The sequence below is a fragment of the Phalacrocorax aristotelis genome, chromosome 6 (genome assembly GCF_949628215.1).
Source record: "Phalacrocorax aristotelis chromosome 6, bGulAri2.1, whole genome shotgun sequence".
NCBI lineage: Eukaryota > Metazoa > Chordata > Aves > Suliformes > Phalacrocoracidae > Phalacrocorax > Phalacrocorax aristotelis.
Genome location: NC_134281.1, coordinates 56,991,046 through 57,014,721, shown reverse-complemented (window position 1 = coordinate 57,014,721; position 23,676 = coordinate 56,991,046). Strand labels below are relative to the sequence as shown.

General features: G+C 42.2%; 1 protein-coding gene across 5 annotated transcripts in view; it reads right to left on the bottom strand.

Moving 5' to 3' along the window:
• The window catches only part of LRRC8D (leucine rich repeat containing 8 VRAC subunit D), a 55,143-nt gene that overhangs the window by 12,878 nt on the left and 18,589 nt on the right, over positions 1-23,676 (bottom strand). The window contains exon 3 of one of the 5 annotated variants that reach the window (XM_075098083.1): positions 9,898-9,999. The exons of 2 other annotated variants lie outside the window; for them this stretch is intronic. The gene's annotated coding sequence lies outside the window, so the exon portion shown is untranslated. Of the gene's footprint in view, positions 1-9,897; positions 10,000-14,351; positions 14,436-20,686; positions 20,787-23,676 lie in introns of those variants that run through there. 2 more of the 5 variants (XM_075098084.1, XR_012661292.1) reach the window with 2 other exon arrangements.

Sequence of the window (23,676 nt, the reverse complement as noted above, 5' to 3'; positions counted from 1 at the left end):
AGTTTTGATTCACATTTATCCCAGGCTTCGGAGTACAGTGCTCAGTATCTTTCAGAATACGACTTGTCAGTTTGACCTTGAAAAGCTCAGAGATACTCTAAGCTGAACGTTCAGCAACACTTCTCCATCCTCACTTCGTGCAGGTTAGTAGCACTGGAGACCATAAAGGGCGTGAGAGATGAGATGGGAGAAGGAAATGAGTGGAGAGGAGAGTGGTCGTGAGCATCCCTCTGCACGGGTCTCTGTAGCTGGTAAAGAGCTCAGGATTATAACTATATGCGTTACAGTGCAAGTCCGTTCACCACGTGTGATTTTACAGTTACAAAACAAACCACCTAGCAAGGCAACATGCAAGCAACCAAGAGAGATGACTGAGGGTAGACCCAGAAAAAGTAAATACTGAACTTATGCTTTTCATACCTAGTAAGTAACAGTCCATAAACACACAGGCATTTGACAGGCAATTTCTCTCAGGAAGGACATGAATCTTGCAAAACACAACCGCCTGAACAGAAATTTTACAGCAGAGTAACAGGGGCCTTCCAGATGAAGGCAAAGAACATATAATCACAGAATTGTTTAGGCTGGAAAAGACCTTCAAGATCGTCAAGTCCAACCATTAACCCAGCACTGCCAAGCCCACCCCTACACCATGTCCCTGAGCACCACAGCTACACGTCTTTTAAATACCCCCAGGGATGGTGACTCCACCCCCTCTCTGGGCAGCCTGTTCCAATGCCTGACCACTCTTGCAGTAAAGACATTTCTCCCAATATCCAATCTAAACCTCCCCTGGAACAAGTGGAGGCCATTTGCTCTCATCAATCACTAGTGACTTGGGAGAAGAGACCGACCCCCACCTCACTACAACCTCCTTTCAGGTTGCTGCAGAGAGTGAGGAGGTCTCCCCTCAGACTCCTCTTCTCCAGGCTAAACACCTCCAGCTCCTTCATAAGACTCGTGGCTCCAGACCCTTCCCCAGCTCCGTTGCCCTTCTCTGGACACGCTCCAGCACCTCAATGTCCTTCTTGTCCCGAGGGGCCCAAAACTGAACCAAGCATTCGAGGTGGGGCCTCACCAGTGCTGAGTACAGGGGCCCCATCCCTGTCCAGCTCCTGCTGGCCACACCAGTGCTGACACAAGCCCGGGGCTGGTGGCCTCCTTGGCCACCTGGGCACACGGCCGGCTCATGCCCAGCCAGCTGTTGACCAACACCCCCAGGTCCTTTTCCTCCAGGCAGCTCTCCAGCCGCTCTGCCCCAGGCCTGTAGCGTTACATGGGGTTGCATGCCTTAGCGTACCCTGGCACATGCACTCCTAACCTTACTTGCTGTTACAACCACCATTGTTTACACAATATGGATTCACCCTTCTTTTATCCAAGGCAGCACATTGCTAGTGATCGAAGTAGCAACACTAAGGCTGAGCAATCAGATTTCCAACAGCACCTTCTGTTTTACCTAGGCTGATTACAGCAATAACAGTGAGCGGACACTTGGTATCTCATTTCACATACATAAAACATACCCAAACTGGTAACCTTGAAAAGACAGCCTAACATGTGTGTGCAAGACCCCCAGTTTAACACTGAGCACTTTTACTCAAGTACAGACACAGCTGAAAGTTACTGCAGTTGATTTAACCTGTGCTGACATGGACATACAATGCAATTAAAAGTGACATCATCCAACAAACTAACAGCTGCTTGTGCTCAAGTGCTAAACAATTAAGCTCTTTGCCATTTCAAAATCTGCTCTTCCCCTATCTTTTAGCCAGTGATGTTTCTGCAGTGTTTTCACAACCACTATCCTAAGTACAGGAACACACAGTAAAACATCTGGCGCCGCTACTGACCAGAGCACTTTGGGAATTTATCAAGATGCAAAAGCAAGCTACACCAAAATAAAAGCACATCTGGTAACTCTAGTCCCTAGAGGTTGCATTTTATCACTAAAAAAGCCCCAGTGATACAATTTTTTTAAAAAGTAATTAAAAGGACTGAAGAGAAAAAGGGGAAAAAATTATAACAAAATTGTATTTCCTTTTTAGTTTACAAATCTGAAAAACAGAATGGCTGAAAATGGTTTAGACCCTGAGATGTTATTTAAATTTGCCTTTACATAAGTAAGTCCACATGGCTACAAAGTTTGTTGCATGAAATAGCTTGATCTCAGTGGAGATGGCACTCAGCAACTCATGCAACTCCCCTGAAAAATACTCCTTTCTGATCCACAGCCACACACGCTGCCAGTCCCTGTCTCATCTTGTTCTGGATTCACTTGGAACTGGGGCAACTTCAAAAGCGGTAAGAAATTGAACTTGGCATAGAGCTGCTAGTTTGGTGATTTTAAGCCACAGAACGTAAAGATACAAATCTTATTACAGGGTATATTAGTACCTTTAACTACACACCCTAAACATACCTAAAGAATAGGAAGGAGTGCCAACCAAAGAAAATGTGTTGCTGAAGTTCACGTTGCTGTAGGTTTTAACAGCCCCTCTTAAGGGCAAAATGACCTCTCCACCCTAACTCATACTAAGGTCTAGGTTTAATTTCTAAACTGTATTCCCATCAGAATGGAAGCAGGTTTACTGAGTAACTAAAGTAAGTTATTTTCAATGAATGCTTTCCTTCTTTTTATTTTTAATGGACATGCCAGCAACCTTGGACTGGGTCATTTACAGCATCCTCATGGAGATCTAGAGCCAAGAGCAGACAAAAAGTGCCTTTAACTAAAGAACAGGCTCCATTGTTCCCTACCTGAGCTGGCTCATCTCTTCAGACAGAACAGCAAACAGTCACTCTCACTGGGTTACACATTAAACCGAAGTTTCATGTATAAGATTTGCACACATGCAAGCTACTGTATTTTCAGGTACCTGCAGTGACACTCCCATTACATCCATTAGCTAAAAGTGATCTAGGAAAGGTCACAAATTAAAAAATAACAACAAAAGCAAATTAAACACACACACAAAAAATCCACCAAAAAGCACCCAGCGACACAACAAACTACACATAAACAGCAGCCTCCTCCTCGCACAGAGTTCCTCTATTTCTGCCAAGATCTTTTCCATGGCAAGAGCAGTAGGAAGGTACACCAAGTGCAGCTGAGAATCAAGATATGAAAAAGCACACTTAGAATTCTACCTTTCCTTTTACCCACTATGCCAACATAGAGCTCCCTTGATTAAAAAAAAAGGGGCAAGTTTACAGCTCAGTAAATAGGCTGCACCCTCAGTTTTTAAATACGCAGCCTCTCCAACTCTTTATGGGACAATAGTCAAATTATGTTCCTGCTTAAATGTCACGCAGCCTTTTTTCTCCCCAGGGAAAAAGGGAGACTTCCTCACTCAAGACAAGGACTAGCCATAAAGCCATGTCACAGAAACTATTAGAGATAACTGCTAAGCAGCCTCCGACACCCCTTCCCACCACCCTGTCTCCCCCCACCCTGGGCAGACACTGCACAACCGATAGCCTGATCCCAACCCTACCTGCTCTTTATCAAGCAAAGAGATCTTCTATGCTTCGGACATCCTGCCAGATGGGTAACAACGATGACTTGTCATGTAAAACTGATTAACAGATGAAGGATGACTTATTAATGTTACCGCATTCCTGCCAAGCTTCCAATAGCTGAATCTCCAGTAGTTTCATGCCAGGAGAAATGCCTGAAGCTGAAGTATTTATCTTCAAAGGGAGTCATTTAAGTTTACTATATTTCTTTTTCCTCTTCTAAACTTAAGCTGCTTTCTGTAAGAGGTAAGCTATTTACTTAGTCCATCTAGTCCCATAATTGTTTGGTTCAGGGTGTGTACTTCAATCTCAGTACTTACACAAAAAAAGGAATTATGCTACAACACAATTTGGAGGCTGATGTTTTGAAATTTTGCTGATGAGTTCAGATCACCTCCTTCCTTTTTATGCTGTATTTTCTCAAAACCCCATTCAAAATGTTGCCTGAAGAACAGAAAGAATGTTCCAAAAGACTTGCCATCTTCCCTGAGACTGCAGCATTCCTGCTCTAACAAGCAAGCTTCTGGCTCTGCAAAAAGGTTCAGTAAGGCTCAGTTGTGTTGCTTGCTGCCATTCACCAACACCAACAGATCCATACAGCCTCCAATTTAAATATTTACTATTGCTAAATTTATATTATGATTTGACCCAAATGTTCCAGCTGGAATTGTAACCTCTGCACTGAGGGCTCTCCAGCAGGGAGCGGGCAGACAACCCCTGCCCCTGAAGGCTTACAATCCAGAAGTGATTATTTGTTAGGCAATGACAAGCATGTTTGTGGCTGTAAAATTCAAAGCAAAAAACCAAACCCCATCGGGCTTCCAGAAAGAGATAGAAAAAGCCGGATAGCAGCGTGATTAAAAGTATAATCAAACTTAATGTTTTAATGCACTGCTATCTTTGAAAAGGATTAACATTATGTCCAGATAAATCTGTTTACAGTTACAGCATTCCTATATACTTAGCTGTACTCCTTCTCACTGGTGTGAGGAGGATGCGATCTCAAAAATAAGGCATTAAACATAATAGCTCTTGAAACCTACCTTTCCAGTAAGACAGACAATGAAGCTTTCCTTTCCACTCAAATCCGTTTTAAAACAGCTAATGAAGCTTTCCGAGTATGTACTTCAACTCAAATAAACAAAACTATAAAGAGGAGACATTGTATCGGTCTTATCAATGGACAGATGCCACTCCTGCTCCATCACTTACCACCTTGCCACGACTACGACAGCCTTCCCCACGCGCTCGCAGTAACGTTTTTGGCAGCCACCTTCGCAGACACGCAGTCACGTACCATGTCACTGCCTGTCTGACTTTTACAGCCAAGGTGCTATCTGCTTGGATGGCCAAATGGGTCCAGCGGCAGCTTCCCCTTGCCCCAGGTGCTCGCCATTTGAACTTGTTTTGGCAAGTTACTCATCACTTAAAGCAGCACAGTAGCCACTCCCCAGATGCTACAGAAATAAAAGGAGAGTTGACATCTACTGGGGGAAAGCAAGAGAGTCAGGTTTTGTTGTTGGCATTGTTTCAATACACAGCCAAACCAGGTAATTTTCACATCCTCCAGTTAGCCCCAGTCAGGTCCCGAAAGATTCTGTGCAAGCACAGGTAACTGGCAAGGCAAGTTCAGGACACAGCACTAGCATCCTACTGACCTGGGAGAAGGGCCCTTTCCTTCTAAATAATCCAGCCCTTCCACCAGCATGCCAATATTTCAAAAAACTGGGGAAACGGAAAGCCTGAGCCCGTGCAAGTACATCACCACTGATTTCAGAGTCCTGGCTCTCATTGTGCTTTCCGTCGAGCAAAACGCGAGGCTTTCGGGAAGAGGTGCAGTCCAGCCCCCCTTGCTGCCCTGGTGCCCTGTTCAGAACAAGGTAGAGACCCAGACTTGTCCCAAGGCAAATTGTTCTTTAACATCATTTCCAGCAACATTTCTCTAGGCATGTGTGATGGACAGGGCATCACCTACTCACGTATGTGAAGCAGGAACAACGAAGCAAGTCCTGCTTTTATCTTTTAACAGTGCCAGAAAACTCCAGTTCCAGTGTGGTGGTAGGAGACAGGACAACTACAGCGTTCCTCTCCCACAGGCATGCAGAGACCTCCTCAGGCTCCCGAGTGATCAGGTGGCACAGCCTTACGGATCTGCAAACACCGGATCTGCAAACACCGCTCTCTTGGAACAGGGCAGCCTGGAGGCAACCTGAAACTATCAGGGGACAGCAGGGATTACTTGAGCTCTCGGTTTGCATTTCAAGTTGTTGACTCAACACGAAACAAAACCACTAAATGGCCACAAATCGCCCACAGTGACCTGAAACACATCATCGCTGAATGCGAGTAATCTTCGATACACCATATCTATCCACAAGTTTGACTGGCACTGTTTTAACAAGGATCTACTCAAGAACATTAGGATAACTGGCCAACCACTTTATTTATATGTTCCTGATATCTCATCCGCACATTTGTACTACTGCCTGTGCATGTGGGTGTACAGCAATAATATACATATGACTACATTCCCATAAACCATGAGTTAAGAGTTTAGGATTTGTCATGGCCAGACCAAAACATGAACAAAACCATCCGTTTGATTTATTATAAAGTTTCGTAACAGCCCGTCTTTGACCAAGAATTTTGCCTGCCAAATTATGCCTCAAGTATGTTTTTTTTAATAGGAAAAATGTTATCAAGGCCCAGAACTCTATGATAGCTTTGTTCCCTTTTAGGATGAACGGCAATTTTAACCTTTGTTTCAAGTTCCTCAATGGCTAACAATAAAAAAACCTTTCTCTTAGACATAAAACCACCAAGCAACTTCAAATTAACAAAACTTAATTAAATTATTCCTTTAAAGCTTCACTGATTTCAGTTTCCCAACTGCTGACTTGCTTTAGGAAACCAAAGTGAAGGACCGTTCTCCACCCGCATCGCAAAGCTTGGGACATGCACACACAGAGCACCAACTGACCTTGCAGGACAGACCCGAAATGGCGACTTTAAGAAAGCAGGTGATGTGCTACTGCTGTAAGCTGTACGTCTTTGCACATGGACGCAGCCATGTCCATGTCCACAGTGAAGCAGCCCTGGATCCCAAGGCCTTTGCAGAAATATCAAAGTTGGATCCTTGCTCACCACATGCAAGCAGGCATGAGATAGATGTTCTTTTGGATCTGAAGCCAAGAAAGGGAAGAGCTAGTACTACAGCTGGCCACGGTCAGACAGGCATCATTCTTTAGGCCTGATGGAACGCTGCAGCCTTGTCCCAAAATGGGACTAACGGCTTATTGTGCTGCTTGCTCTGTTAAGAGTGGCAGCGCTACTGTTGGGTTAAAACATTCTTCATATGACAAACCATTATGGGCAATCCTGCTCCTGGCTCACTAGGGGCACCCTCTGTCTCTCCATACCATGCATCAGATGGCACTACCTTTCACAATACTTGCATTGTATGCTCTGTGCTCCTTGCGTAGCACTCAGCTCCTGGGTTTTGGTTAGAGTTCCTTCAATTCAAACAAAAAAAAAAAAGAAGTTATTTTTGTACTAAGAGCTAGACTGTGATAGCACTTGATATTTATATTGCATAAAAGGTTCAATTTCCTACTCTATATCAAAGCCTTACTGCATTATGCATTGTGTAATCCTGTCTCAAAAAGATTACAGCCCCAAAATTCAGTTGAATTGCATCAAATTTCATACTGTGTAACACGGTAGAGTGTTTGAGGAAGGCAAAGTTTTGAGCTTGACCAGTTATAAAAGCAAGAACCTTTAAGTCTATGCTGTGGGCTAGAAACAGGAATAAATCTCCTTTTATCTTCTTTATCTTTATCTTCTATATTAGCAACACTTTGACCACAGGAAAAGTCACAAAGTAAAGACATCCTAAAAACGTTTGCAAGTATTAGCAGTGCATTGGAATTATTCCTTAATACGTGGCTCTACTCTGAAAAGTGTTTTAACAAAGGCATCATTCAAGGATATAAATTAGCAGGAAATTTTGCTATTTCCGTGCAGTCGTACAATTCACAAATAAAACTATTTCTCTCCAGTTATTGGAACTCTTCCTCAGGAAGTGTAGCTGAGGTTTCCACATACAGTTAACCTGGGGATAATGCTTTTTAGTGCTCTGCATGGACTTACTTGCTGAAGCTGGCCGTATTCACTGATTTGCCATTTGCTTTGTCAAATTAAGAGATGCAAGTTGTAAGAGCGCTTTACTTCCACCCCTAAAGGGAGACGATACAACTGGCTGTATACGTACAAGAAACAAACAAAATGAGTAATCATGAAGTGGCTTTAAAAGAAAAACAAAACCCCCATCAAAAATTAAAACACTCATGGAGGTAAAGGCCCACAGGCTTAGACTACAAGATCTCAAGTTATATAAATAAGAGCAATAATGCTATTATGAGTCATTTATTAGGGAATCTTTACTGCCTTCAGTTAACAAAAAAAAAAGTGTGATGACAGCACACTTGAAATTATCCAGTTACATAAAATGATTTCTTGCTTCTGAGTTGCTGTTTGTGAATAGCTGCAATTTGAACAGAGATCTGAATAAAGATCCTTCTTCCCCCTCACTGTAACACAGACCCAAAATGAAAGTTTATTAGCAATGAGCAAAAGCATATGCAGATTAACATGAAATATTCAAACTTTCCAGGTTAGGCTTGCATTTAAGGTTTTTAATTAGGAGCTCTGCACGTCTATAGTCCAAGGCAAAGGTCAGCAAGGAACAATCAACCAGGTTATGCCACCACAGCCAGCTACTAGAGTCTTCTCCAGTCCTTCTCTGAGACAGCTGTCACTGTCAAAGACACAACATACTACAGGTCTGATCCTCCAACTCCCAGATAAAGTCCCCCTGCCAACTATAAAACCATCTCACCAACCACCACAGAACAAAATATTGCTTCTTAGTAATTTAAGTCACTGAAAACCCACAGGATATAAAACTATAAATTATCACAACCATGCCAAAAACCAATACGGCCAAAACATAGCAGCAAAGTGCAGTTATTTCTCTGTAGATGAAAGCCAAGGGATTTCTAGTGTTTTCTTTCCTCTAATGCACAAAACCAAAATGCCAGCAGCATGTTCCTTGGTAGAAGCCCGAAGACCACTTAAAAGTCTCCATTTTCAAGACATCTTAGACTACATAACTTATTTCATTACTTTTCCCCCCTCAAACAAAGTACAAAAGCAACTTCAGTTTCTTTTATGATCCCCTTTGACTCTTGGAACTCCTGTGGGCAGGCAAGAACACCAAGAACTATGAATACAGCTCGTATTTGGCATTAACTGAACATCGTTAATTTATGATTTACAATTATATTACAAAATGCACATATACACAAATGTGTCTTACGGATCAAGCCATCTTTCCACAGTTAGCAAATGATGCAATTTATTCAGTCATCACAGTCCAGATCAGACCAGTGACACTGTAAGACATCACGCAAGCAACACAATAGCATGTACTGAAGAACTACTGAAAACTCATTTAACAAATCAAATCCATCTCGTAAAAAAAATCCCAGGGGAGTCCTTTACCACAGTATATCATCTGTGTTTCAGACTCAGCATTCCAAAATATTTAGCTTTTTCTACAACAAAGAATTTGTCTTGTCTTGGAATGACTGCACACAGGGGAAAATACAGCATTCATATAGGAGCCACAAAATATCACACTTAAAAACTGTGCTTCTTGATGCAGCTCTTCAGAGCTAGTTCACAGCATCTATGACTTCAACATTCTGTTTGCCTCTGTTCAAAGGTCCAGTAGCCCTATTTCGTGGTTTGCCAGATTAGTGCTATATTAAGCACGAATATAGCACTATTAGCACCGGACGGGCAGCCCAGGGGGGTAGGACTGAGCTGTTACTTTTATCCTCGCACAGATCTTCAAAGGAAGTCCACTCACTGGTCCCATCTTTGGGCCACAAATGGCATGACCACAAAAGAAAAACAAAACCAAAAACATTCCCACCTACAGGGACAGAGATGCTAAAATGCTTGATCTTTCGCATTTGCTCAATTTTAAAAACTTTTATTGCATTATTCTTCTGATGTTCTTGTTTTAAGACTTCCCTCCCTCGCTTTGCAATTCTGCAGATTCCTTTCCACCAAGACTCTTGGACAGCGCAAAGGCGTGTGTCACAAGACACATCCAGGAGCTGACTGCTTTTTCTTTGAGCACATACATGTATTTGTGTGGACACAGTGACAAACGCAGAAGAGGTCTCGGCTCTTCAACTGACATCGCAGGAGCATACTGAGGTAGACACTGCCAACAAGGCTGAGCAGCTACTCCCAGCGCTTGGAGGACATGAAAGGAAGAAGCAGTGAAACAAGTCATTATGCCTCTACCTATATCTCCCCATCAATGATCTCTGTCCGTCAGTATCAACCAGATGCAACCGTCATCCATAAATAAAGTTGTGGGTGTGCCTGTGTGCGCCCGCAGGTAACCTTGGGAGGAGAAAAACAGAAAAGAAAAAAAAAACGTAATGAAGACTGAAACATTTGTAACTCAAGAACAGAGAGAAGCTTTCTCCAACACAAGTGTCAGGAGGCAGTTCATAAAGGAAATCGGAGACTTTTGCTTGACAAAAGCACACAGCTAGGCCTTCTTCCCTGCACATCTTAAACCTCCTTGCTCCATTCCATTCCTCTCTCCACTTCTGAAGACATCAATCCTCAAATAAAAACCATGCATTTTCTCTGCAGACCAATTACTTTAAATACAATGGAGGGACACCGCACAGGTATGATCACTGAAAGCTGAATGCTCAAAACCAGTTTGTTACTCTGATGCATGTATATTCTGTTTGTGGATCAGCACCTATGCCCTGCAATCAGAAGCACAATGACACATTTTAGCATGCAGGGTGCTTTCTCGCTTTATCACCACCTCTCCTTCATATACACTCCCTCAGTGTTCCTTCAGCCAGCATGACGCTCCTTATAATAAATTTAGAAACAAACCTCTGAATCACCAGTTCCTGTTGTTGAAAGTAGCTAGATGTTACAGCAAGTTTCCTAGTAAACAGTTAGAGAATAATCTTCCCACTATGTTAGACCCCATTGTTACAAAATGCTTTCAAACCCTAGAACAAGGTTTTACAGTTTCACATGAAACTAAATTTCATTCCCGAGGTGCCTAATCCTTCCTAGAGTCATATGAATTCTTACCCATAATGGTATCATGCAGCAGTGAGTTCCAGAGGTTAATTGTCCACTATGAAAAGAAAAAACCCATTAAAAACCCCCTCAAAAATGTTGCTTATAAACTCATTGCTTGTGAACCTCCCACTGCATTTACTCCATTCCACTGTACTTTTCCTTGTCACTTCTTTAGATGCAGCTTCAAGAGGAGGAATGGAAAGATCTGAGCTACTACTCTGCAAGAGAAAAGCATCACAAAGATTCCAAAACTGGTTATATGCAAGAAAGGTCAGTTCCAGAGAGAAGAGAGCAGAGGTCAGATGGTGCTACACACAAGCTAATTCACCCTGCAGAGAGGAATTACTTCCTAGCATAAGCAGAGTGGAAATGCACCCACATTTCCCAGTTTGAGTCCATGAGGAACCATATGCATGGTTAAGAAACCCTTGGCAACCACCTGAGGACTCCAATTCCTTCTATTGTTCTTGAAATATATAAGAGGAATTACATATCTCAGGCCAAGAGGCATCATCCATGTATATGCCTCACATGTATGTACATATGTATATACATACACACACACTCTCACAAACAATATATACTTTCTGAGGGGCCAGCTGGTGCTCAATTATTCAGCATATGAGGAACATTTTGTTTTGCGGATTAGTATGGTCCCATCTATGAATTACTGAAGCCAGAGGGACACCACAGACCACTATACTCAATTATTCCTGTATTTAGCCCAGAGGACTACATGTAACTGTAAGCCAAACCTTTGTTTGCCTAACATAACACTTCCAGAAAAGCTTTCAGCCTTGGGAGCATTTTGGGTGGAATCCACCACTTTCCTTTGTCATTTATTTGTTCCAGTGCTTACACTCTCTCACCGTTACAAATGCATGCCTTATTTCCAATTGCCTGATCTCAGCTCCTCGCCATCAGTTCTGTGTTACGCCTGTTTCTGCTAGCCTTTTAGCCTCCAGCATGCCTTCCCTTAGAAGGTGCTTCTTGCCAACTATCAAGTCACCCCATTTATCCATCAAGAAACAACAGATCCAGCAACAGAATGAGCTTTTCAGGCTCTCCTTGTGGTACCCAAAGACCACCCAGCCTTCAAATATCTCTTCTGACTCTTTTCTGAACTCACTCCCGTTTTCAACAGGCTGCTCACGACCCCAGATTCACACTCAATTTACTTTCTTTTGCCCATTGTCCCTCCTACTCATACACCCAAACTTGCACACCTTTGCTGCCCTGCAAGAGGGCAGTCGTGTCCAGTTGTTTACTCACTGAGCCCCCAAGCAGTCTTCTCCCCAAGCTCCTCTTCTGCCACTACTTTGAAGTACAATACCTGCAGGCCCCATAACCTTGCATCAGACTATATTAAAATGCACTTTTGATTGGTACAGCTCACCAGGATACCCAATTACTCTGTACAAGCTGCCTTGTCCTCATTTACCACGCTGCCTAGCATGATATGGCCTGCCAGTCATATTAGTACAGATCCTGTCCTTGTCTCCAGGCGCTTGATGAAAAGGTTCAATGGAATCTGGCCTCACCTCAATCCTTAGAGCAGATTTCTAGAAACATTCCCATTTGATAATGATTCACCACCAATGACTAACTTCAAAACATCAGTTAGTCAGTTCTTAATTCCTTTGCTTTTGCAATACCACATAGCACTAAAATGTCAGGACAGGAGTCCCGAAGGGGTATGTCAAAGCCCTAACGGACCACCTCTGCTGCTGCCAAGAAAGGGCAACACTTTCTCAGTAGGCAGCGCGTGGAAGGAGCTAGGGAGTAGTAGGGAACCACAGCGGCTGGACTGTCTCCCTGCCCCTGCAGCAGATGCCTTCTGAAGAGAGCTTTACTACATCTCATGCAGGTCCCTCCCTCAAGTAAAACTTAAGCTTCCAGCATGTCATTCATTTGCTAAGACACATTTCCCTTGAAGTGATACAGACCGATATTAGTCTGTCTAATGTTTTATCAACTGAATATTGCATTAACTTTTCCAATATTTTGATGAGGATTAAAGTCAAGCTAGGTAGAATATGGTTAAATCAGTTGTGCACCCTTTCCTTGTCTACCCTGGCACAGTTAATTTTAAGACCCGCAATACCAACAGTTATTAAAAATTGCCTGCAGGCCTGCAAGCTCTTTAAAACAATCAAGTCCTAGCACTGCTGATTTGCCTATATCTATCCCTAGAAGGTAATAAATATTTATTCATTAAGAAGGATTTAATTCTCTGCTGGAACAGCATTCATGGTATCACGTTCTGCACCTTCCCAAATATGGAACAGTATTAACTAATATTTCTACTTTTCTTGCATGAGCTACTTATTATCTCTATCTAGTAACTGGAATTATTTGTTTCCTAACATATTTCAGCTGGAGAAAATATGCAGAGTTAATTCTCTAACTTACTTCCTAACTTCTCAATGTGTGCTAATTTTCATGTATCCATTGTCCCCTTTATTAATATATTTTGCTTTAACATTTCTAGATGTGTCCTGAAGCCGGGGGCTCTTAGTGTAGTAGTTGTCTGTTTTCTTTAAACCAGAATTTCAGCTTTTGAGCTATTTAGTATCTTCTTATAGACATCTCTTTTCCATTCACATTTTTCTTCCTATAACAACATCAAGTTCTCCATGATGACAAATATGCTCTTTTGAAGCATTAAGTATGATTTCTTTGGGGCTGCTCTCTGTTCATCCATCCTGTAAGTAACTGGGTCACACTCGATAGTCCCATGGCAACCACCAACCTCCAGTTGTGTGATACCAAAGTCCACAGGAGCCGTCTCAGCCAAAGAGCTGAAACAAGAGCTGACCTGCAACGGGCTGAATTTCCAAGGCACTGAACACCTTTCCCATGATGCCAACTGGATGTTCAGTACCTCGGAAGCAACAAAACAAACAGAATGCATAAAAGGAAACAAACCTGTCTGCTGATTAGTAATTTTAGTCATCTCTAAAAAGCATTTTAGAAAAACATCTATATTAATTTCTCCTATTCCCTGACTGTAAAGGTAAGGCATTTACCAAGTCACCAATTTGGTGAGTCAACCAGACTGGACACGAACATGTTCAGGCTCCTGCTCATCAGCCTGACCCTTGCCCAGCTTAACAGCTTCTGCATACTACCAGCCATCTGCTACTTTTTTTTGATGAACAAGGCAAAACAAACTGACCTCAGTCCTACCCTAGTGTGCAGCACCACAAAAACTGCAGTGCTCCTCAGCAGTCTCAGCAGAGAAGAAAGGCAGTGCAAAGCACACGCACTCTCAGTGTAGATACAACATTCCTTATCTGCCTGAGGTGGAAGCTTCTATGCTTTACCTGGATTTGCACATGCAGTCAATTAAAATTTAGTACAGAATCAGTCCTTAGCCTCTAGGACCAAGTCTTTCACAGGGCAATAAAACTTAATGTATTCAGTAAGAAAACCACAACATTTGGTTTTGTAATTGCCACAATAGTAGGAAAGACACTCAAAACCTTCCAGTTTCACAACTTTATTTAAATAAATATGCTAACTATTCATACATAGTGATCTGCTGAGTATCCTAGAAGCATGGTGGTAGCAGTCTACAGATGTAATTCTGCAGTTCAACACATGTGATGGACTTTTCCACATAATGAGGAGTCCCACGTGGCTCCTGAAGCACATATTTGTGTGCATTTATTTAGAGTAGAAATTCCTTGGGATGTTTAGCAAGAGTCCAAATTCAGTAGCTGAAAAGGAAATAACCTGGGTTCTTGCAGTACATCAGCCACTGCAACTTATTTTGCACAATCGAAAATGACTAAGGGAAAATGCATACAGTTGTTCCGTCATTTGCCCTCTTATTAAAACAGCAAAGTGGGAAGGAAAGTGAAGGACAGGGAAGAAGACTGTAGCAGTGCATTAAACAGCAAAATGGAGTGCCCTACCGATACCTTCTGCAACAAATTCCCCCAAAATTAGACAGCAAATATTCAAAACCACCAGTCTGCACAGACAGTTCAGTGTGAAGTGTATGCTCTCTGTGCTGGGCTCCTCTGTCCCCTCAGGCTTGAGGTAAATGTAACTATGCAGGTTGCCAAAAGCCTCGTATACTAAAACATTCAGCCTTCTTCTACTACCCACATTTTGCCAAAGTTCTCTGCCTCATGCATACATCTGAAATAACTTTGTATGGGATGGGAAGAATCTCAGTTTGGGCTGGAAGTCCAAGATGTGCTAGGGGGGCTCATATGCCTGAAACTTCTATTATCCTCCTCCCCATCCGCTAGAAAATCTCACAAGAGATCAGCAGCATTCCATTCACTATAAAAGATAAAATATGTGAACTACAAGTTTCTACTGAAACTCTCAGCCATCACACAGTTAATGACAGCTTTAAGACGCCGTTAACAGTGTTTCAAAGGTCTATTGCAAAGACAGTTCACATTCCTCTCATAATTTCTGCTTAAGGTTAGCAGAGCCTGAAGGAGTTACTTGAATATTAAATTCAGATGAAAGTACAGAGTGACTTTAAAATATCAGTGCTATTCCTGACTAGTAATACATCTGTGTCCACATAAACCCACCCAAATCCTTAAGGACAGCCTTCCTATATAACATAATCCACTTTGCGGCTTTGTCTGCATAAGGCACTTTGGATTACTTCTTAAGAGACAAAAAAAACATAGAAAATTTAAAAATTGATTGATTAAACTGCTTAAGACCTTCTTCAAGCACTCTTTCCCAGAACCAGAGTGACTCTCAATTATTCTGCCTCAGAGATGTAGGGCAGTTGAATCAATTCACTTTAAATTCACACCTTCAGCTGATTCAAATAATTTCTCAATGGCATGTGAAGACAAGCCCTTAACTCCAGAACCACACACAGGATTTACTTGGGAGTAACTGTCCAAAACATCTCCCTCGGGAAACAGGCCCAGACAACACAACACATCAGGATGCTGGTTCAACACCAAACCATTCTAAGAAGAATGCAAGAAACCACACAATCAGAAAAGCTTGAATTCTGGTAAATAAATTCATGACTGTGTATTTGCCAGGTTTGTTTTAGGGAAGCATTTCCAACAGGCACCTAGCCTTAGTTTGAAAAGCCTCTTATTCTGACACGATATTCCAAGACTGCTCACCCTCCTTCCCCATCCCTACCCTTTCTCTGCAGGCTGCATCCCCCAGCTGCTCTAGCCCAAACCCCAGCCTGCCTCCCCGACAGCTGACACACAGGGCACAATTTAACACACAACACCACAGCCCCTTGTAAGATTTTGGCATTGCCCAAATACAAGGCTAAGTAGCCTGGAACGGGAATTGCAGGTTCAGATCCAGCAGAGAGGTGCCTTGACTTTGGATGCTCCCACCCCCGCAGCTGGGCTCTCATTGTTTTTTCCTGGGGATGTATTTTCAGATCAGAGCCAGGGCCTGCTGGAGATACAGATCAGCTTTGCTCATCCCACAGTTCTCTGTCACTGACGAAAAATAGCTCTGGAGGGAGAAGAGGAGGCTTTCAGCTGTTTTCTCCAGTCCTCTAGCCGTTTCCTCTGTCTTTGTCCTCTCCTTCCAGTTTTTATACCTTGCAATATGGGAGAAACCATTTCTCATCTTCATGGCTTGATGTCAGAGTAACTGTTTTCTTACACTATAGAGCCAGCAAATCCCCAAATCTGCCTTTAAAACAAACTTAATAGCAGCTACAATCTTCCAGCAGCACCCTCAACAACATGATCACCAGGTTTTTCATGGAAGAGCTGAAAGAAGCTGGCATCTTCCTTGCTTCCTTACCAAAGGCAGCCCTGAGAAGCAGCTGGAGCCAAACAGGAGTGGTCCAGGTAGATGCTTCTACCAGGCACCACTGATACTCTACAGGGTTCAAAAGAACCACAGGAGAGGGACATTTTCCTAGACAGGATCAAAAATAGATGGCTTTAAGATGGCTGGAAAGCATGTAATATACTATTCTTCAATTTTCTCATAAACAGTAACTTTATTCTTCCTGAAACATTGATCGACATTTGATCTTGTTATGAACAATTCTGATGCCTCCCCCACAGAGCATCTAAGCTGCATCACATTAAAGCTGTTCCTTTCTCCTTGCCTCTAGCATATTCCTAACATGTAAACAACTCAGCTGTGCACACAAGCAAAGGCACAGCTAGCTAGTGAAAGCTGCAGCACTAAGGGCACCATAGGAACCCATCCAATCCTAATAACCCATTATTTTCACAGGGCACTGTATTTATTAACTAGAAGCCAAATGCTATTAATGCAAATGTACACGTGAAAAATGATCCCATTAGAAAAGCTGAAAGAATATTACAGAGTGTTATTTTTCATGGATAGTCATGTTTCACAGGCTTTGTTATCCCCCCGTAACCCAAACATACCAGAGAAGTCAGTCAATGATGGAAGAATTGTGACAAGACTAGGAGAAAGGCAAGTGTCAAGAAAATCCAAGCAGGCTTACTGTCTGAGGATTTCTCAATTGATGTAACACCACATGACAAGTAATATTGTTGTGGCCAAGCCTGAAAACCTATAGGGATTTTTCCAGTTCAGCTTGAAAAAAAAAAAAAACAACCAACAAACAAAGCAAGAAAAAAACCTCTACAATCTCTCTTCTCACCCCTTCAGCAGTGAAGGAATTTGCAGGTGATACGCTATCACAAAAATTAATGAAGTTTAATGCAAAAGCATTGCTTACCCGCATACTTTGTGTATGTTAACTCTTGCTTTACAGGCTCTGGACCGAGCGTACCAGGCAAGCTGCCCTGGTAAACCCTGCTCGCTGGGGCACACTTCAACAGCCAGATCCACCCGCTCCTCCACGGAATCCCCTTACAACACCATTGCTCAACCCACAAATCTCTCTCTGCAGGCAAGTCTGTGAGTAGGAAAAACTAAGGTCTGGAGGAAACACAGGTCATCTCTGACCCCTATCTCATCCGTCCAGGGGTCCTGCAGTGGTGCCACAGGAAAAGCAAATGTAACTGCAACTACTTTTGTTTAGGGCCTTCTCTGCATTAGGAGGTTTCCAGTGGCAGGAATCCAGAGCAAAGCAGCTCTGGAGTTGTGAACTGAATACAGCTGCGCTGCCAGGCTCAAACACCAGGACCTAGAGCAGGCCAGGGTGCCTTTGGACACTGCCTTCTGACCAGAGCAGTTGCAGTTTTTTGCCTCTTAGGTTAAAGCAGAGCCCAGTGATTTCTTGCTGTTCTTCTGTCCACACCTACTCCACAAACTGGAGCAAATCAGTCATGTCCCAACACCCACTAGCTTCCTTTGGCTTACTTCACACATTCAAAAATGTCAGACTACGAATTCCAGACCCTGCTTCTTCCTTCCATGACGCAAAGTATCACCCTAGTCACACATATCCTTCTCCTCTCCCACTTCTTATCAAATTCCACTGCCTATATTGCCACCAAAGCAAGTTTTATCCACTTGAAGCCATGAAATCATCCACTTCTTCCCAGAACCCCTCAAGAGCAAACTGCTTTCATGCCCTCCTCTCTGTACAACCCAGCAGGGAGCACCCACTCAGTCCTGCACATAACGTTTACCCAAGGAGGTTTTACTGGAGTAAAACAAGCATTCAGGGAGATCTAGTTTTATTAATACAATTGCATATCATTCCCTGCAGCTAAAATTTCTTCATCATCCCCACATTTCCCACTTTCAATCCTTTTAACACAAATTAAAGGGAAAAAAAGCCTTCCCCTTCCATATTTTGAGCCAAGGCAAACGGTTGTTTTATAACAAGGTCAAACCACCTCATTTTACAAAACTAACTGGAGTCTAACTCCAATGCTATCCCTGCAAAGCAGTCCTGCACACTCTTCTTCCACTCTAAAAACCCTACTCATGGTAACTGCACCACACGACAAATTTTATAAAGACTTCACACAGCAGTGCAACTAAATCTTAACTTCTGACTAAGGTAAATTAAAGTTCACGGTTAAAGCAGGCCAAAGTGTATCACTATCTGCAAGCTGGAACACATAGACTACTCTTCACAGACTCAGGCCTTGAAAAGTGCAAGGTTCAGCAGCTGCACCCTACGTATCTCATAAAATGCAATGTCACAAACACCAACACCAGAAGGCTGTGGCTACATTTCAGTGCCAAATACCTGACAGCCATCTCACTTTTAGAGGAACCTGATCAGAAGACTGTAGCCTAGCCATAACTCAGGGTTTAATGACTAAGGGGACTAGTGAACTGAAAATGTGAAGCGTTTCAGGTTTAAATTATGAATGGTAGAGACAGCTCAAGTTAAAATTATTACATTTTCATTCACCTTTCATGCTGATAATTAAATAAAAATGAAAGAAGGGTTGGAAAGCGGCTTTTTTGTACGGTGTCAGCAAACAAATGCCTTGATGTATATTCACCATGCACTAAACATTCAAGATTCAGTTCCAAAAATGCACAGGACTGCACGTAACATGGTTTCAGTTAATAAAAAGACAAAGACCAGTTTGTTACCTCTCCTAGGATCAGAGCCACAAGACCTACACCTTGTATCAAAGATCTGCCCCAGACAGGAGCCCTCAGAGGGTATCAATTAGCATCTTAAAGGATTTCAAAAAGCTGCTGAAGCTTCTATACCTTTCATGAATTGGTTTTGATTGACCCATCTTTGTCCTACTGCAGCTGAAAAACTCCTCAAATAGAGATTATTTATGATAATCTAACTGAATTCAAAGGGCCAGTTTTGAGTCACCCCTTCAGGGTCATACCGCAGCTTGCAGCATTCCCCACTTTTACCACTACCCCAGCATAAAGGCAAAAAGGCCTTTATGCACACCCAGCTCAAACACAAACCTGTAGAAATATAAGGCCTTGATGGACAAACTCCTATTGAGGAAAAGCCAACGAACCTGCATGCAAGAGCATACAAACACTGAAAAACTGCAATACCTTTTACCCACGAAGCACCTAGTACACCAGCGCAACTGAAAAGGTTATGAAGCAAGCATAATTAACCCTAACACTCACACCAAAATAATGGGAACACACTCGGCTCTTTCAGTGCTGTAACCTCATCAAAACGCTTGATCCAAACTTGACATTTATCTCTCTATAAATAACATGTAAGCAAAAGCAAAGAAAAAAACAACTGCAGTTCAGGGAAAGACATCAAAACGAACGTGTCCATAGTACTCAAAACGCTAAACTACATGTGGGAATATGATGATCTTTTGAATGGCTGAACACTGGGACACAGAGGAAAGGCTTCTGATTAATAATTAATTTAAAAACAAATCTTTTCAGCCATCAAACCCCTGCAATGACTCATCCACTTTCTTTACCAAAGTCTAAATTGTTATGAGAAGACTGCAATTCCACTGGAACATTACCCTCCTGAGTGCAATACTTAACCCTGCATATGAGAAAGGATTTTAGTAGGTTCATTCCTGTCTCCCACAAAAATATCATGTTCTCATTGGACCTGAAAAGAAAATCACACACACAAAAAAAACCCCATAAGGCAAAACGGTATTTAGAATTTTTACACGGAGAAACAAGAGAAGATAAGGTCCACCTCAGTTATTCATTACAAAGCCATATTCTCCTGGTGATGGTATGTACTGCAAGCAAGTAGAGAATTCACATTATCAGAAATCCTCAATAATCATGCCATTAAACAACGCAATTTTTTTTACACTCATACAGACAGTTCCTACTGTCTGTAAAGGAATTTGGTTTTATGGAAGCATGGCTTGATAGGAGTTGCTTTTTGAGCTTACAAAATTAAGAGCTTGATCCTATACCCCACATCCATATAAACCTCTCTTCAGAGATAACAGCTCTATTAAACTAAGCTGCAAGACTGGAGCTCAGTTGGCGATACCTATGTGCAGAGCTTGCTCTTTTCCTGCACTAAAATTATATCAGAACATTACAGCACATTTGCATATCTCCCACACACGCAACTTTCTGCCAGCAGTAACACGACGACGCCATCAAGGCTTAGAAAACGTACCAGAGAGATAGAACAAGAGGGTGGAGTTTCCTGCAGCAACACCCAGAGTGAAGTCCAGCAGCTCCCAGGGAAGGTGCTCCCCTTCTACCAGCCCGATGCCTTCATATCAGGCTCCCACTTATCAGTGGCAAATGTGAAACTCCACCCAGGAAACGAAAAGCTTCCTATTGTTTCTCCCCTCTCCACAACCTCCTGGTTACTATCAGGAAAAGTGATAGCACTCCACCCTTTTTCCATAAGAATGGTTTCCATTTTTCCCTTTTACTATGTTCAGCCTTGGAGCTACAGTGAAATAGGAGGAACAGGAGAAAGAAGTCCCTGCTGGATTATCTCTCCCTTAATCTCTCCCGTATGGTTTTCCTGGGAATATTTCTAGTGGCAGCCCACACTGCTGCCCTTGATTTTAATCATGCAGAAGTAACACGACATTTGCATCACTCTTGTCAGTTTTCCGGCTGCACAAGTTTTGCAAAAACATCAATTAAAACAAGCAGACCTTCCCACTTGAACCTAGCAAAGCTGTACAAAAATTACAGGTAGCAGATCCTTGGAAGAGTTTGATTTACACATTGGTGTACAGTTATTTTCAGAGAAGCTTTTAGTTAAAAAAATTAAAATTACGACAGTGCTGAAGATTTCTGGCACCTTACAATCCTCCTAAGCTGCCAGTTAGAAAAAAAAAAAACAACCACCAAACAACAAATGAATTGATCCAAGTAAAAGGAAGTGATAAAAAGTTACTATCAATCACAGGAAAATACCTGACCTGCCATGCATAAAGTGTAACTAAGGTGTGAGAGTAAGTTTAAGTGATTTCAAAAGTCAATAGTGTAATCCAGTATCATAATTCAAGGTGTGCTACATACTAGAAATTGTAACTTGAATGCTCAAGTTGTACAGAGTTGTGGCCATTCTTTCCAGCGGCCCGTTTTTCCCAGTCCCACCCTACCATGGCATCCCAATAGTGAAACTCATTTAAAATGCAAGTAGAACAAGTCAATTAATCTGAAACTCGGGAAAGTCTCAAATATTGTGTAGGAAAAGTTGAAAACAAGCCCATACAAGTGAGACAGTATAACAATAACAGACTAAATACAGTAAACCCCCCCAAATGATTAATAAACGTTCATTAATGCTCATGCTAGCTGCAGGGCAAGTGCCTTTGTACCACAATTTGGTGAAGACCCAACTAGAAAGAAATGAAACCACCAGAAATTATGTTTGCTAGTATCAAATCAGGCCGAATGCACACCACGTACATGGGGATAAGACACTACCCTTAGAAGCAGGCTTTCTGACACCAGCACGCTTAAGATCTAAATTACTATGGACTAAGGAACGGAAAAATGCAAAACCGCATGAAAGGAAGGCAAACCCTGCTTACAAAATAGCAGTGAGTCAGCTCCTGAGGACTGTTCTATGACTGCTCTGAAAACAAGATGCACATTCCTTATGTGCCCTTCGGTTGTACAGACTGAAAACAAGTTCATCCTCTAAATACACTTTTAATATGGTAGATGATATTCCAAAGAAGGTGTCAAGAAATATCAGTAACACTCTCTAACCCATTCAAACTTCAGAAAACATTTTCAACCAGTGCTAATCCACACAGCCTTTTAACCCTATACACATCTATCCATGTTTGGTGCATTTAATAAGCAAGAAACACTCATATCCCTGGCCTTAGATCAATCAGAAACAGCTTATCTTGGGAATACCTCCAACTCTAAAAGGTCATTGAGTTATTTTGAAGAGAATCTTTCTAAAATGCCATGACCCTTTAGCCTGCCTAGTTCCATCATCTGTGATCAGACTATGTAGAAAGCCAAGAATAAGCTCCAAGGCCTTTTGTGACAAGCTGTGAAACTCAGCCATTTAATATTACAAGGAACACTAAATAACACTGCTACTCCGAGCATTTATTTGGAGAACACAACTACATTTGTCCTCGTTCAAAACCAAAGATAGCTGTTGCCTTTTCATAACCTGTCTCCCCCTTAGCAAGGGCCCTTGGCTGCAAACAGCTCTCTCCTTGACCACATTATAGCTCTTTTTGTTGTTGTTTAGGGACTATCTGGGGGGCTTGCTGGTCTTCTGCTCTTTTTTGTTGTTTTCAGATGTTATTTGTGACTGGGGCTTTTCCTGGTATATTGACTATTTTAAAAAATATATATATATATACACACAGACACACATGTACTCAAAGAATTACTACAGCACACGTGCAGGAAAAAATAGGTCAAATAAGTCAGCTCTGTCAATAGTACTTTGCTGCCAAGTATTAAAACAAGGTGCTGGCCACTGAATATCATGCCAGCGTACGCTTAACAGAAGCACCCTGTTCAACCCCTCCCAAAAGAACAGAAACCTTGAAACCAGATCATTTCAGGGAAAGGATTAAAGGTTGTTCCTTCAGGTGTTGTTCTTGAACACTGAATCCCTCTGCCACACATTGCAGTTTTTCATTGCTAAACACATATATATTGCAGAAGTACCTACAGGCCTCAAGTAGGTCAGGGCCTCAGCATGCAAGGTACAGAATACGTGCATAATACTTGACAGCTCCTGCCTCATCATATTTTTCTATTTCAAGTGTTTGTCTTCCCACTAACACAGCTATGTGAGCAACCCACGCAAGCAGAAGAAACTCATTGACGCTGCAAAAAAAACCACCCGAGTTCTACCAACAACATACACAACTGCTGTCCAACACACAAGGAAAACAGAAGTAACTCTACCCCTCATTAGGATATTCCATACAAGGATCTAGCTAAATGTCAAAGCAAAGCAGATTTGGGGCTTTTTAGGTTGGCACAGCTCCAGCTATTATAACAAAGACAGAAGTGGCTGTTGAAATAAGCTTTGGTAAATGTTTATGGATGAGACATCCAATTCTCATTTCCCATCCCCTACAACCTCGACATACCCTTTTAGTGAAAGAGTTTCTCGGTTGTTGCGTTCAGACTGAACTCTGGTTGAGACAAACAGGT